Source organism: Mesoplodon densirostris, chromosome 12, assembly GCF_025265405.1.
Source record: "Mesoplodon densirostris isolate mMesDen1 chromosome 12, mMesDen1 primary haplotype, whole genome shotgun sequence".
Classification (NCBI taxonomy): domain Eukaryota; kingdom Metazoa; phylum Chordata; class Mammalia; order Artiodactyla; family Ziphiidae; genus Mesoplodon; species Mesoplodon densirostris.
In genome coordinates, this window is record NC_082672.1 from 79,084,177 (window position 1) to 79,096,524 (window position 12,348).

General features: G+C 40.0%; 1 protein-coding gene across 1 annotated transcript in view; it reads left to right on the plus strand.

Annotated features, from left to right (window-relative positions):
• Positions 1–12,348, plus strand: part of COL19A1 (collagen type XIX alpha 1 chain) — a 364,353-nt gene that overhangs the window by 137,997 nt on the left and 214,008 nt on the right. The gene's annotated exons all lie outside the window — the stretch shown is intronic.

A 12,348-nucleotide genomic window follows, 5' to 3' on the forward strand; every position in this document is an offset into this window, starting at 1 on the left:
TGCCGCTGAAATATGCTAACTATCTAATGCTATTGAGACTTGACTATGCTTGGAAGAACTAGCCACAGTCATTGCAAAGTCAAGAATCAAGGTCGTTTTTTACGTGGCTCAGTGGAGCCCCAGTATTTTTTTTTAAAGGCCACTGACTTTATTTATTTAAAAAACTTTACAGGGACAGTGACAATCCTGCCCAAAGAGGGCCAAAGAGCATGAAACAGACCGGGTAGGGGGAGCTATGTGGTCCTTGGCCAGCTTCTGGTGCTAAAGAAAACTAATGAGGACCTTCTTAGGAAACGGCTGAAGGACACATGCGGCACCAGAATTTTTAGTTACGTAACGACCAGGTAGTTCCCTGGCTTTAGACGCCTCGTATGTGTACTCATCTTTCACAGCCCTTTCTTCCTTGCTATTTCTGGCTTGCATTTCTTCTATCTTCCTTTCTCTTTCTTTTTTCTTCTTGCCTGTATTCTGCTGTGACCTGTGTTCTTACCCAAGTTACTTTTCATCTTACCCCCAATCTCCATCTACTGAGGGGTCTGCAGAGGTCGATCTCAGTGATGAGAAGAAAGGGCAGAAGGGAGGGAACCATGTGTATCTGTGTCGCTCCCTCTCCATTGCACCTATTCCCCAACCTCAGGGCTCCTGTCCCTGTCCCAGGGAACATCCTTGAGTCCTCCCCTGCACCCAACCCCCGCCCCCCGCCCAGGACAGCTGTCCCCCCGGAGCTTCACTTGGGTTCTTATGATGGAGTTCAGAGGATTGACCAAATCTGGGCTTTCCTCTAAGTGTAGATTACTCCCCCTTCAGGACATCAGATGTACCATTTACTGTAGATATACTAACTTCACTAAGGCAGGTATCCACAATGAACAGTTTTTTTTCTTACAGTTTCCCTTATTCATTTGCATAAAAGTGTTTCAGAAAGGTTCTGAAGGACCGTACTACTTACTGTCTGGGTAAAAGAATAAGGAAGCTAGATCCAGTTCCCTAATGCCCTAGAGGTGCTATGAAATCCATCTGGTCTGCAGTGGATGGTTGCACACAGTGGGAAGGGAGGCTGACCATTGTAGTCCCTGGGGCCTGTGGACAAAGTAAGAGGGATTCTGGGAGCGAGAGAGAAACATCCCAGGAGTTAGCTCTACTAACTACCGTTGGCTTGAGGCTCTAGCCCCCCACAGCTTTACTCTCCTACTTCCTAAGAAGCCCCATTCACATCTTTAATATGACATCCTTCTTGTCTCTGTCTTCTTCGAAAGGACTTTTCTCCACCAGAGACTGGGAGCTGCACCAATGGTTGGAGCTAAGGGAGTCTTGCGTTTTCTCTGCATCCTTACAGCACATCAGGATGCTGCATGTCCTGACCATTGGCCAGTACACTTAATAGAGCATCTAATTTCCCCCCCACCCACCGACCCTGTCACGGGAGATCCTGGTGTCGTGGGAAGAGATCTACAGTGAGAAGTCAGAGCCCGGTGTATGTCCCAGTTCTGTCACTAGTTGAGAAAATCACTTCTCAGAGTCTGCAAGGTGACAGCCTTAGAATAGATCCTGAAGTCCCCATCACTGCAGTGCCCTAACATTTAATACAAAGATATTACTAAGATTAATTAGGATTACAGTCTTGAAAAGCACGATGAAACCTGAAGAATTCATTCAGGTGTTTGGACTGCCAGCTGCATGTAAGACAATGCAGGGAAAACACAATGGGAGCCCAGCCAGAGCCCAGGCGTGGGCAGTGCTCTGTGAGCGTGTTCGCCTTTCCTCCTCCGGCTAGGGGTGTGGGGTGATGTGGTTCGCATTGTGTTTAAAGGAAGACTCCTTTCACAGCGTGTTCTACAAAATGCACAGAATTGAGGGCTTTGCCTATGCTTTGGTTCTTTCTATCATACTCTTTATGAGAGCAAAGACCATTTCTTGGAGTCGCTAGTGCTTAGTAGATGTTTGCAGTAAGTTCTCAATAATTAGTTGCTAAATTTTCATGTTAAGACTTGAGAAATTGGGCTTCCCTTGTGGCACAGTGGTTGAGAGTCTGCCTGCTGATGCAGGGGACACGGGTTCATGCCCCGGTCTGGGAAGGTCCCACATGCTGTGGAGCGGCTGGGCCCGTGAGCCATGGCCGCTGAGCCTGCGCGTCCGGAGCCTGTGCTCCGCATTGGGAGAGGCCACAACAATGAGAGGCCCACGTACCGCAAAAAAAACCCAAAACAACAACAAAAAAAACTCCAGCAGGGCTTCCCTGGTGGCGCAGTGGTTGAGAGTCCACCTGCTGATGCAGGGGACGCGGGTTCGTGCCCCGGTCCGGGAAGATCCCACATGCAGTGGAGCGGCTGGGCCCGTGAGCCATGGCTGCTGAGCCTGCACTTCTGGAGCCTGTGCTCTGCAACGGGAGAGGCCACAATAGTGAGAGGCCCGAGTACCGCAAAAAAAAAAAAAAAAAAAAAAGAAAGAAACTTGAGAGATTATTATAATAGTCTAAAAGATAAGTGATTAGAACCTAAACTAGGCAAACAGAGGTGAAAGGGAGTGTACAGTGATATTGCAGAGGTAAAATACATGCAACTTGGTGCTTGATTGCAGTGAAAACTCAAAAATAGCCCAAGGTTTTGACCATTCATTTACAGGAAGGATATTATCTCATGATAAATGTGAGAGTGTTGAGAGAGATTAACTACAGTGTTGCAAAAGATAACCAAGCTGCATGTATGCCGCTCCCCAAGATACAGGAGCAAAACAGGGATTTTTATTTTATTTTATTGGCCGCGCCTCGTGGCATGCGGAACACTAGTTCCCCAACCAGGGATCAAACCCATGCCCCTGCAGTGGAAGCACGGATTCTCAACCACTGGACCACCAGGGAATTCCCAAAACAAGAATTTTTAGAAGTTCATTAAGATAGTGTTAGAATTGAAATAAAGAAAGGATTTATCCAAACACTTGAGTAAAACTGGAAGGAGATTTGAGGGGTTGGAGCCTGAAATATAGTCACATTAACTTAGAGATTTGGAAACTTTTCTTGTGGTGTCTGAAAGTAAGGTGATTTGGCTTTTTAGAATTAATCAGTTTGTACACACATAGATATAAGTGCCTTCTACTTGCCCAGATCTAAAGACCGTCTTGCTGAGAGATCCCCCAGCCTAGTGGGTAGTGTGACCTTTCCTCTTTGACAAGGGTCTGGGAAGAGTCCTTCACACACCCCCACCCACGGGTGTGCTATTCCTTTAGCACCATCACTGTCTCATATAGCTCATTAGGTACATTATAAAGCGTGACAAAGCACATTAAGTTTTCTCACTTGGTTACTTAATTAATATTCCTTCCCTTATTTTTGCCAAAGGTATTCAGAGGTTATGACTAAGGAGAAATAAGAAAAGGTAATGAAAGTTCTCTTTTTACCCCTCTACTCTTACTAGGGGTAAAGAATCACATGCTCTGTTATTTATTCCATCAGTGGTGGTTTTAATATTGTGCCGTAGTCCAAAAAACTGTTTTCATGAAGAATTTGAAATTCAGTCTTTACCCCAACTTTATGGGGTAGAAGGTGCAAGGGGTGATAGCATCCCCATTTTTAGAAGCAAGGAACAGGAGCTTATGAAATTAAGAAATTTTCTTTTAGAAAATGGTAAAATCAGCCTTTATCCCGTGTTTGACCGAAAAGTCTCTTAATTTTCCCACAAAGTCATGCCGCATTTCTCATTGTCTATTTTTCAATAGTAAAATAAACTGACTCCACGAACCAAAATCATTCAGCATTTATGACAGTTTGCTCTCCCTTTCAATAAGAGCAGGTACACAGTCTTAGGGAATGAAGGGCATTGTAATAGCTATCTCAGTTTGCATTGAAGTCAAGCCATGATGGACACTTTAACTTCAGGAACATTCTATTGGAATGCAGAGTGAATAACCTCAGTGGGCCAGGTCCTGGCAGCTACTTTCCAAGTCAGAGAAAATTGGAAGAATTTAATATTCCTGTGAAACAGATTCAAAGCCTTTTTATAGTCTTTATTCTTATATATTAAATATATCTTGATGTAAATGTATCTTTCAATAATTTCATCTGTGCCAGCTTTCCCGCAAAGTGGACAAGCTCACTTAAGACAATGTAAACCTCCTTTAAAGGGAAGTATGCCAGTTCAACTTTCTTAATGGGACACTCTTGGCATTTTGGTCATGATGGTTCTTTGCCACGTGGGACTATCTTGCAAGAGCAGAATGCATAGTGTCCTTGAGGCTCACTAACTAATCACCAGTAGCAGCTCTTAGTCATTAGGACCAAAAAAAAAAAAATGTTCTGATATCTTTCTAAAAGCATCCGTGTGTGTGTGTGTGTGTGTGTGTGTGTGTAAACTTTGATCTTCAAGGTACTGGGGTATTGGACTAAAGGTATTGGACTATACATGCTCATATTTCCCTTATAGTTTAAATAATGCATACCAAATATACATTGAAATTGTCAAAACTTTGAGTTACTAGAATTTAGCCTTCAAAATATAAGACCTCAGCTTCACATATTCTAGTTTATAATTAAGTGATTTTGACTGTGACTTACTATGAGATGCATTCAAAAGTGACACCTTAAAACAGATGTGAGGGGGAATCTTAGAAAGTTGTTAACATGATGTTCGAAGCCAGACTACCTGGGCTCAAATCCTAGCTCTACCACTGCCCAGCTGGCGTACTAATTAGTACATTATTTATTGTCTCCGTGCCTGTTTCTTCATCTGCACAATAGGATGATAATATTAATAGCACTAACTCATAGTCTTTTTTTATGATTAAAGGAGTCATCATACATAAAGCATTTAGGTCAGTGCCTTGCATACAGTAAGAGCTATATAAACATTTGCTATTATTAGAAACTTAAATAAAGCACATTTTCTCTAATATAGATATAGGTAGATAGATCTTTTTATTTTTTGTGGGGTTATGTAATATTGGAAAAGTAGATTTCAATTATTTAGTTTAGTCTTCTCCTTTGCATCTTTGTTATTGTCTTTCAAACAACTCTTATCAGAATTACAGCATCTGATGTTTCTAAAATGGTCACTTTAATCTCCTTACACCAATGCAATCTGTATACTGAATACAAAAATACTAGAATCACAAAGCTGCAATATCGGCTGGCGACAGCTGGTGCCATTGCTAGGGAACAAGATGCAGTGGGTGGAAGATGGGGAAAATAATGAATAGATAGGTTAAAACTTTTAACAAATAACATTACCTTGTATCAAATGATATTTATAGATGCTACATACCACCAGTAAGTAAGTCATCCAATAAAAATTAATTCATGGTCTACCTGCTTTTATAATTTTAGTTGTGATACTGTCCTCCAGCTTTCAGCTTGCATTTTAAAAAATTTTATTGAGATATAGTTGATTTACAATGTTGTGTTAGTTTTAGGTGTACAGCAAAGTGAGCCATATATATATATTTTTCTAGATTCATTTCCATTATAGGTTATTACAAGATATTGAGTATAGTTTCCTGTGCTATACAGTAGGTCCTTGTTGGCTATCTAGTTCATATTTAGTGGTGGTATATTTTAATCCCAAACTTCTAATTTATCACTTCCCCCCTTGCCCTTTGGTAACCGTAACTTGTTTTTTTATGTCTGTGAGTCTGTTTCTGGTTTGTAAATAGCATTTAGATAAGAGTGCCTGTCTCTCATAACATACAGAGCCCACTACTGTGCTTTTGAGCATCTTTATATATACAAATTTTATTAAGAACCTTGATAATAGATGCCATCTTATTCAATATTAAATTCAGAGTCTGTTCCATTCTATTCTCACTCAGTTGTGATGAGTGCTGTGTCTTTTTCTCCCCAGTACTCAATGTCCATTGATAGCAACACTAATGTAACACGAGGAGAAAAATTACACTTGAGGAAGGCATTACTGATCTACTTCTCAGAGCCTATTATGATGCCATGGCCTTAACAACATAGTACTTGATCACAGGAGGACATGAGCTCCATTGTCCCACGTCAATGGCCAATAAAAATAGAAGCTCGATGAGTGCAGTACTTCCCAATTGCATTTTATTCTATGTGAGTTAAAGCACAGATGTTACATATCTATCAAACTGAGTACAGAACTGGACAGAACAATTAACTATCCCTTAGACCTGGGCTTGAAAAGTAAAAGCAACATTTATTAAGTGTCTACGCTGTGCTAAGTAATTTTACAACATATGAGTCTCAGAACAACTCTTCAAGACAACTATTACTTTTTTCTTTTTTTGTTGAAGTATAGTTGATTTACAGTGTTGTGATAATTATTGCTATATAACAAATTGATTCAGTTATACGTATATATATATATATACACACAATCTTTTTTATATATATTCTTTTCCATATGGTTTATCATAGGATATTGAATATAGTTCCCTGTGCTATAGAGTAGGACCTTGTTTTTTATCCATTCTATATATAGAAACTTACACCTGCTCACGCCAACCTCCCATTCCCTCCTTCCCCCAAACCCCTCCCCATTGACAACCACCAGTCTGTTCTCTGTGTCCATGATTCTGTTTCATAGATAGGTTCATTTGCATCATATTTTAGATTCCACATAGGAGCACTATCATATGATGTTTGTCTTTGTCTGGTTTACTTCACCTAGTATGATAATCTCTAGGTCCATCCATGTAGCTGCAGATGGCATTATTTCATTCTTTTTTATGGCTGAGTAATATTCCATTGTATACATGTACCACATCTTCTTTATCCATTCCTCTGTCAATGGACATTTAGGTTGTTTCCATGAAGACAACTATTATTTACACCTATTGTATAGGGAGGCTTAAATAACGCACCCATGATAATGCACGAGTCCTTTCCTGACTGTTGTGAACTCCATGTGTCTGAAGTCCTGAGCACCTCCAGGAGAATGAGGCATCTCCGAGACCTGCTCCCATCATGCCTGCTATGCACATGTATATCATAGTCCTCACTGCTCATGTCCACCTGCAGCTGGTTGCTTTATTACCCCACCTCCTCCCTGAACAGTTGATTAAACCAGGGATAGATAGCTGACACATCAGCAAGTAAGTCCCTCCTCCAGAAGGTGCAATTAGGGTTATTTTGTGAGGCAGGGATGTTAAAGTTTTAATGTATTATTCTATGCTTCAAATAATATTTTTGTGGCATGTCACATATATGAATTATAGAAGTAACTGGAACACCGATCTACCCAGAGCTCAACCTAATGCCATGCCCACTGTAGAGTTAACCATTTTCCCGAATGTTGTGTTTCATGTTCCCTGCCATTATTAAAAACAATGACTTCCGATTATTGAGCCTGAACCAAGATGGTGGAGTAGAAGGACGTGCTCTCACTCTCTCTTCTGAGAACACCAGAATCACAACTAAATGCTGAACAGTCATTGATAGGAAGACACTGGAACTCACCAAAAAAGATACCCCACATTCAAAGCCACAATGAGATGGTAGGAGGGGCGCAATCACAATAAAATCAAATCCCATAACTGCTGGGTGGGTGACTCACAAACTGCAGAATACTTATACCAAGAAGTCCACCCACTGGAGTGAAGGTTCTGAACCCCACGTCGGGCTTCCCAACCTGGGGTCCAGCAACAGGAGGAGGAATTCCTAGAGAATCAGACTTTGAAGGATAGTGCAATTTGATTGCAGGACTCTGACAGAACTGGGGGAAACAGAGACTCCACTCTTGGAGGGCAAACACAAAGTAGTGTGCACATCAGGACCCAAGGAAAGGAGCAGAGACCCTAGGGGAGACTGAACCAGACCTAGCTGCTAGTGTTGGAGGGTCTCCTGCAGAGGTGGAGGGTGGCTGTGGCTCACCATGGGGACAAGGACACTGGCAGCAGAAGTTCTGGGTAGTACTCCTTGGCGTGAGCCCTCCCAGAGTCTGCCATTAGCACCACCAAAGAGCCCAGGTAGGCTCCAGGGTTGGGTTGCCTCAGGCCACACAACCAACAGGGAGGGAACCCAGCCCCACCCATCAGCAGTCAAGTGGATTAAAGTTTTGCTGAGCTCTACCCACCAGAGCAACAGCCAGCTCTACCCACCACCAGTCCCTCCTATCAGGAAACTTGCAGAAGCCTCTTAGATAGCCTCATCCACCAGAGGGCAGACAGTAGAAGCAAGAAAAATTACAATCCTTCAGCCTGTGGAAGAAAAAACCACATTCACAGAAAGATAGACAAAATGAAAAGGCACAGGGCTATGTACCAGATAAAAGAACAAGATAAAACCCCAGAAAAACAACTAAATGAAGTGAAGATAGGGAATGTTCCAGAAAAAAATTCAGAATAATAATAGTGAAGATGATCCAGGACCTTGGAAAAAGAATGGAGGCAAAGATCGAGAAGATGCAAGAAATGTTTAACAAAGACTGCGAAGAATTAAAGAAAAAACAAAGATGAACAATACAATAACTGAAATGAAAACTACACTAGAAGGAATCAATAGCAGAATAATTGAGGCAGAAGAACAGATAAGTGACCTGGAAGACAGAATGGTGGAATTCACTGCTGCTAAACAGAATAAAGAAAAAAGAATGAAAAGAAATGAAGACAGCCTAAGAGACCTCTGGGACAACATTAAAAGCAACAACATTCGCATTATAGGGGTCCCAGAAGGAGAAGAGAGAGAGAAAGGACCCAAGAAAATATTTGAAGAGGTTATAGTTGAAAACTTCCCTAACATGGGAAAGGACATAGCCACCCAAGTCCAGGAAGCATAGAGAGTCACATACATGATAAACCCAAGGAGAAACATTCCAAAACACATAGTAGTCAAATTGGCAAAAATTAAAGACAAATAATAATTATTGAAAGCAGCGAGGGAAAAATGACAAATAACATGCATGGGAACTCCCATAAGGGTAACAGCTGTTTTCTCAGCAGAAACTCTACAAGCCAGAAGGGAGTGGCATGATATACTTAAAGTGATGAAAGGGAAGAACCTACAACCAAGATTACTCTACCCGGCAAGGACCTCATTCAGATTCAATGGAGAAATCAAAAGCTTTACAGACAAGCAAAAGCAAAGAGAATTCAGCACCAACAAACCAACTCTACAACAAATGCTAAAGGAACTTCTCTAAGTAGGAAACACAAGAGAAGAAAAGAACCTACAGAAACAAACCCAAAACAATTAAGAAAATGGTCATAGAAGCATACATATCGATAATTACCTTAAACGTGAATGGATTAAATGCTCAAAACAAAAGACAAAGGCTTGCTGAATGCATACACAAACAACACCCATATATATGCTGTCTACAATAGACCCACTTCAGACCTAGGGACACATACAGACTGAAAATGAAGAATGGAAAAAGATATTCCATGCAAATGGAAATCAAAAGAAAGCTGGAGTAGTGATAGTCATATCAGATAAAATAGACATTAAAATAAAGAATGTTACAAGAGACAGGGAAGGACACTACATAACGATCAAGGGATCAATCCAAGAAGAAGATATAACAATTATAAATATATATGCACGCAACATAGGAGCACCTCAATACATAAGGCAACTGCTAACAGCTCTAAAAGAAGAAATCGACAGTAACACAATAATAGGGGGGACTTTAACACCGCACTTACACCAATGGACAGATCATCCAAAATGAAAATAAATAAGGAATCACAAGCTTTAAATGACACAATAGACCAGATAGATTTAATTGACTTTTTTAGGACATTCCATCCAAAACAGCAGATTACACTTTACACTCAAGTGCGCACGAAACATTCTCCAGGACAGATCACATCTTGGATCACAAATCAACCTGCAGTAAATTTAAGAAAATTGAAATCATATCACGCATCTTTTCCAACCACAACACTATGAGATTAGAAATCAATTACAGGGAAAAAACATAAAAAACACAAACACATGGAGGCTAAACAGTATGTTATTAAATAACCAAGAGATCACTGAAGAAATCAAAGAGGAAATGAAAAATACCTAGGGATGATTGACAATGAAAACACGATGATCCAAAACCTATGGGATGCAGCAAAAGCAGTTCTAAGAGGGAAGTTTATAGCTATACAAGCCTACCTCAAGAAACAAGAAAAATCTCAAACAATCTAACCTTACACCTAAAGGAACTAGAGAAAGTAGAACAAACAAACCCAAAGTTAGCAGAAGGAAAGAAATCATAAAGATCAGAGCAGAAATAAATGAAATAGAAACAAAGAAGACAATAGCAAAGATCAATAAAACTAAAAGCTGGCTCTTTCAGAAGATAATATTGATAAACCATTAGCTAGACTCACCAAGAAAAAGAGGGAGAGGACTCAAATCAATAAAATTAGAAATGAAAAAGGAGAAGTTACAACAGACACCGCAGAAATGCAAAGCATCCTAAGAGACTACTACAAGCAACTTTATGCCAAAAAAATGGACAACGTGGAAGAAATGGACAAATTCTTAGAAAGGTATAACTTTCCAAGACTGAACCAGGAAGAAATAGAAAATATGTATAGACCAATCAAAAGTAATGAAATTGAAACTGTGATTAAAAATCTTCCAACAAACAAAAGTCCAGGACCAGATGTCTACACAGGTGTATTCTCTCAAACATTTAGAGAAGAGCTAACACCCATGCTTCTCAAACTCTTCCAAAAAATTGTGGAGGAAGGAACACTCCCAAACTCATTCTATGAGGCCACCATCACCCTGATACCAAAACCAGACAAAGATACTACCAAAAAAGAAAATTACAGGCCAATATCACTCATGAATATAGATGCAAAAATCCTTAACAAAATACTAGCAAACAGAATGCAAGCAGACATTAAAAGGATCATACACCATGATCGAGTGGGAATGATCCCAGGGATGCAAGGATTCTTCAATATATGCAAATCAATCCATGTGATGCACCGTGTTAACAAATTGAAGGAGAAAAACCATATGGTCATCTCAATAGATGCAGAAAAAGCTTTTGACAAAATTCAACACCCATTTATGCTAAAAACTCTCCAGAAAGTGGGCATAGAGGGAACCTAATATACAATGGAGAAAAGAGAGTCTCTTCAATAAGTGGTGCTGGGTAAACTGGACAGCTACATGTAAAAGAATGAAATTAGAACACTCCCTAACACCATACACAAAAATAAACTCAAAATGGATTAGAGACCTAAATGTAAAACTGGACACTATAAAACTCTTAGAGGAAAACATAGGAAGAACACTCTTTGACATAAATCAGAGCAAGATCTTTTTGGATCCACCTCCTAGAGTAATGGAAATAAAAACAAATATAAACAAATGGGACCTAATGCAACTTCAAAGCTTTTGCATGGCAAAGTAAACCATAAGCAAGATGAAAAGACAACCCTCAGAATGCAAGAAAATATTTGCAAACAAATCAACGGACAAAGGATTAATCTCCAAAATATATATGTAACTCAATATTAAAAAAAACAAACAACCCAATCAAAAAATGGGCAGAAGACCTAAATAGACCTTTCTCCAAAGAAGACATACAGATGGCCAAGAAGCACATGAAAAGCTGCTCAACATCACTAATTATTAGAGAAATGCAAATCAAAACTACAATGAGGTATCACCTCACACCAGTTAGAATGGGCATCATCAGAAAATCTACAAACAACAAATGCTGGAGAGGGTATGGAGCAAAGGGAACCCTCTTGCACTGTTGGTGGCAATGTAAATTGATACAGCTACTATGGAGAACAGTATGGAGGTTCGTTATAAAACTAAAAATAAAATTATATGATCTAGCAATCCCACTGCTGGGCATATACCCAGAGAAAACCATAATTCAAAAAGATGCATGAACCCCAATGTTCATTGCAGTACTATTTACAGTAACCAGGTCATGGAAGCAACCTAAATGCCCATCCACAGACGAACGGATAAAGAAGATGTGGTACATATATACAATGGAATCTTACTCAGCCATAAAAAGGAATGAAATTGGGTCATTTGTTGAGATGTGGATGGATCTAGAGACTGTCATACAGAGTGAAGTAAGTCAGAAAGAGAAAAACAAATATTGTATATTAACGCATATATGTGGAACCTAGAAAAATGGTACAGATGAACTGGTTTGTAGGGCAGAAATAGAGACACAGATGTAGAGAACAAACGTATGGACACCAAGGGGGGAAGTGTGGGGGGTGGGCGGCTGGTGGTAGGATGAATTGCGAGATTGGGATTGACATGTATACACTGATGTGTATAAAATGGATGACGATAGGGACCTGCTGTATAAAAAAATAAAATTCAAAAATTCAGAAAGTAAATAAATAAATAAATAAAACAATGACTTCCTACTTGTCTGTTCTTTGGAGTACCGGGTTCAGTCTTGCATGTGT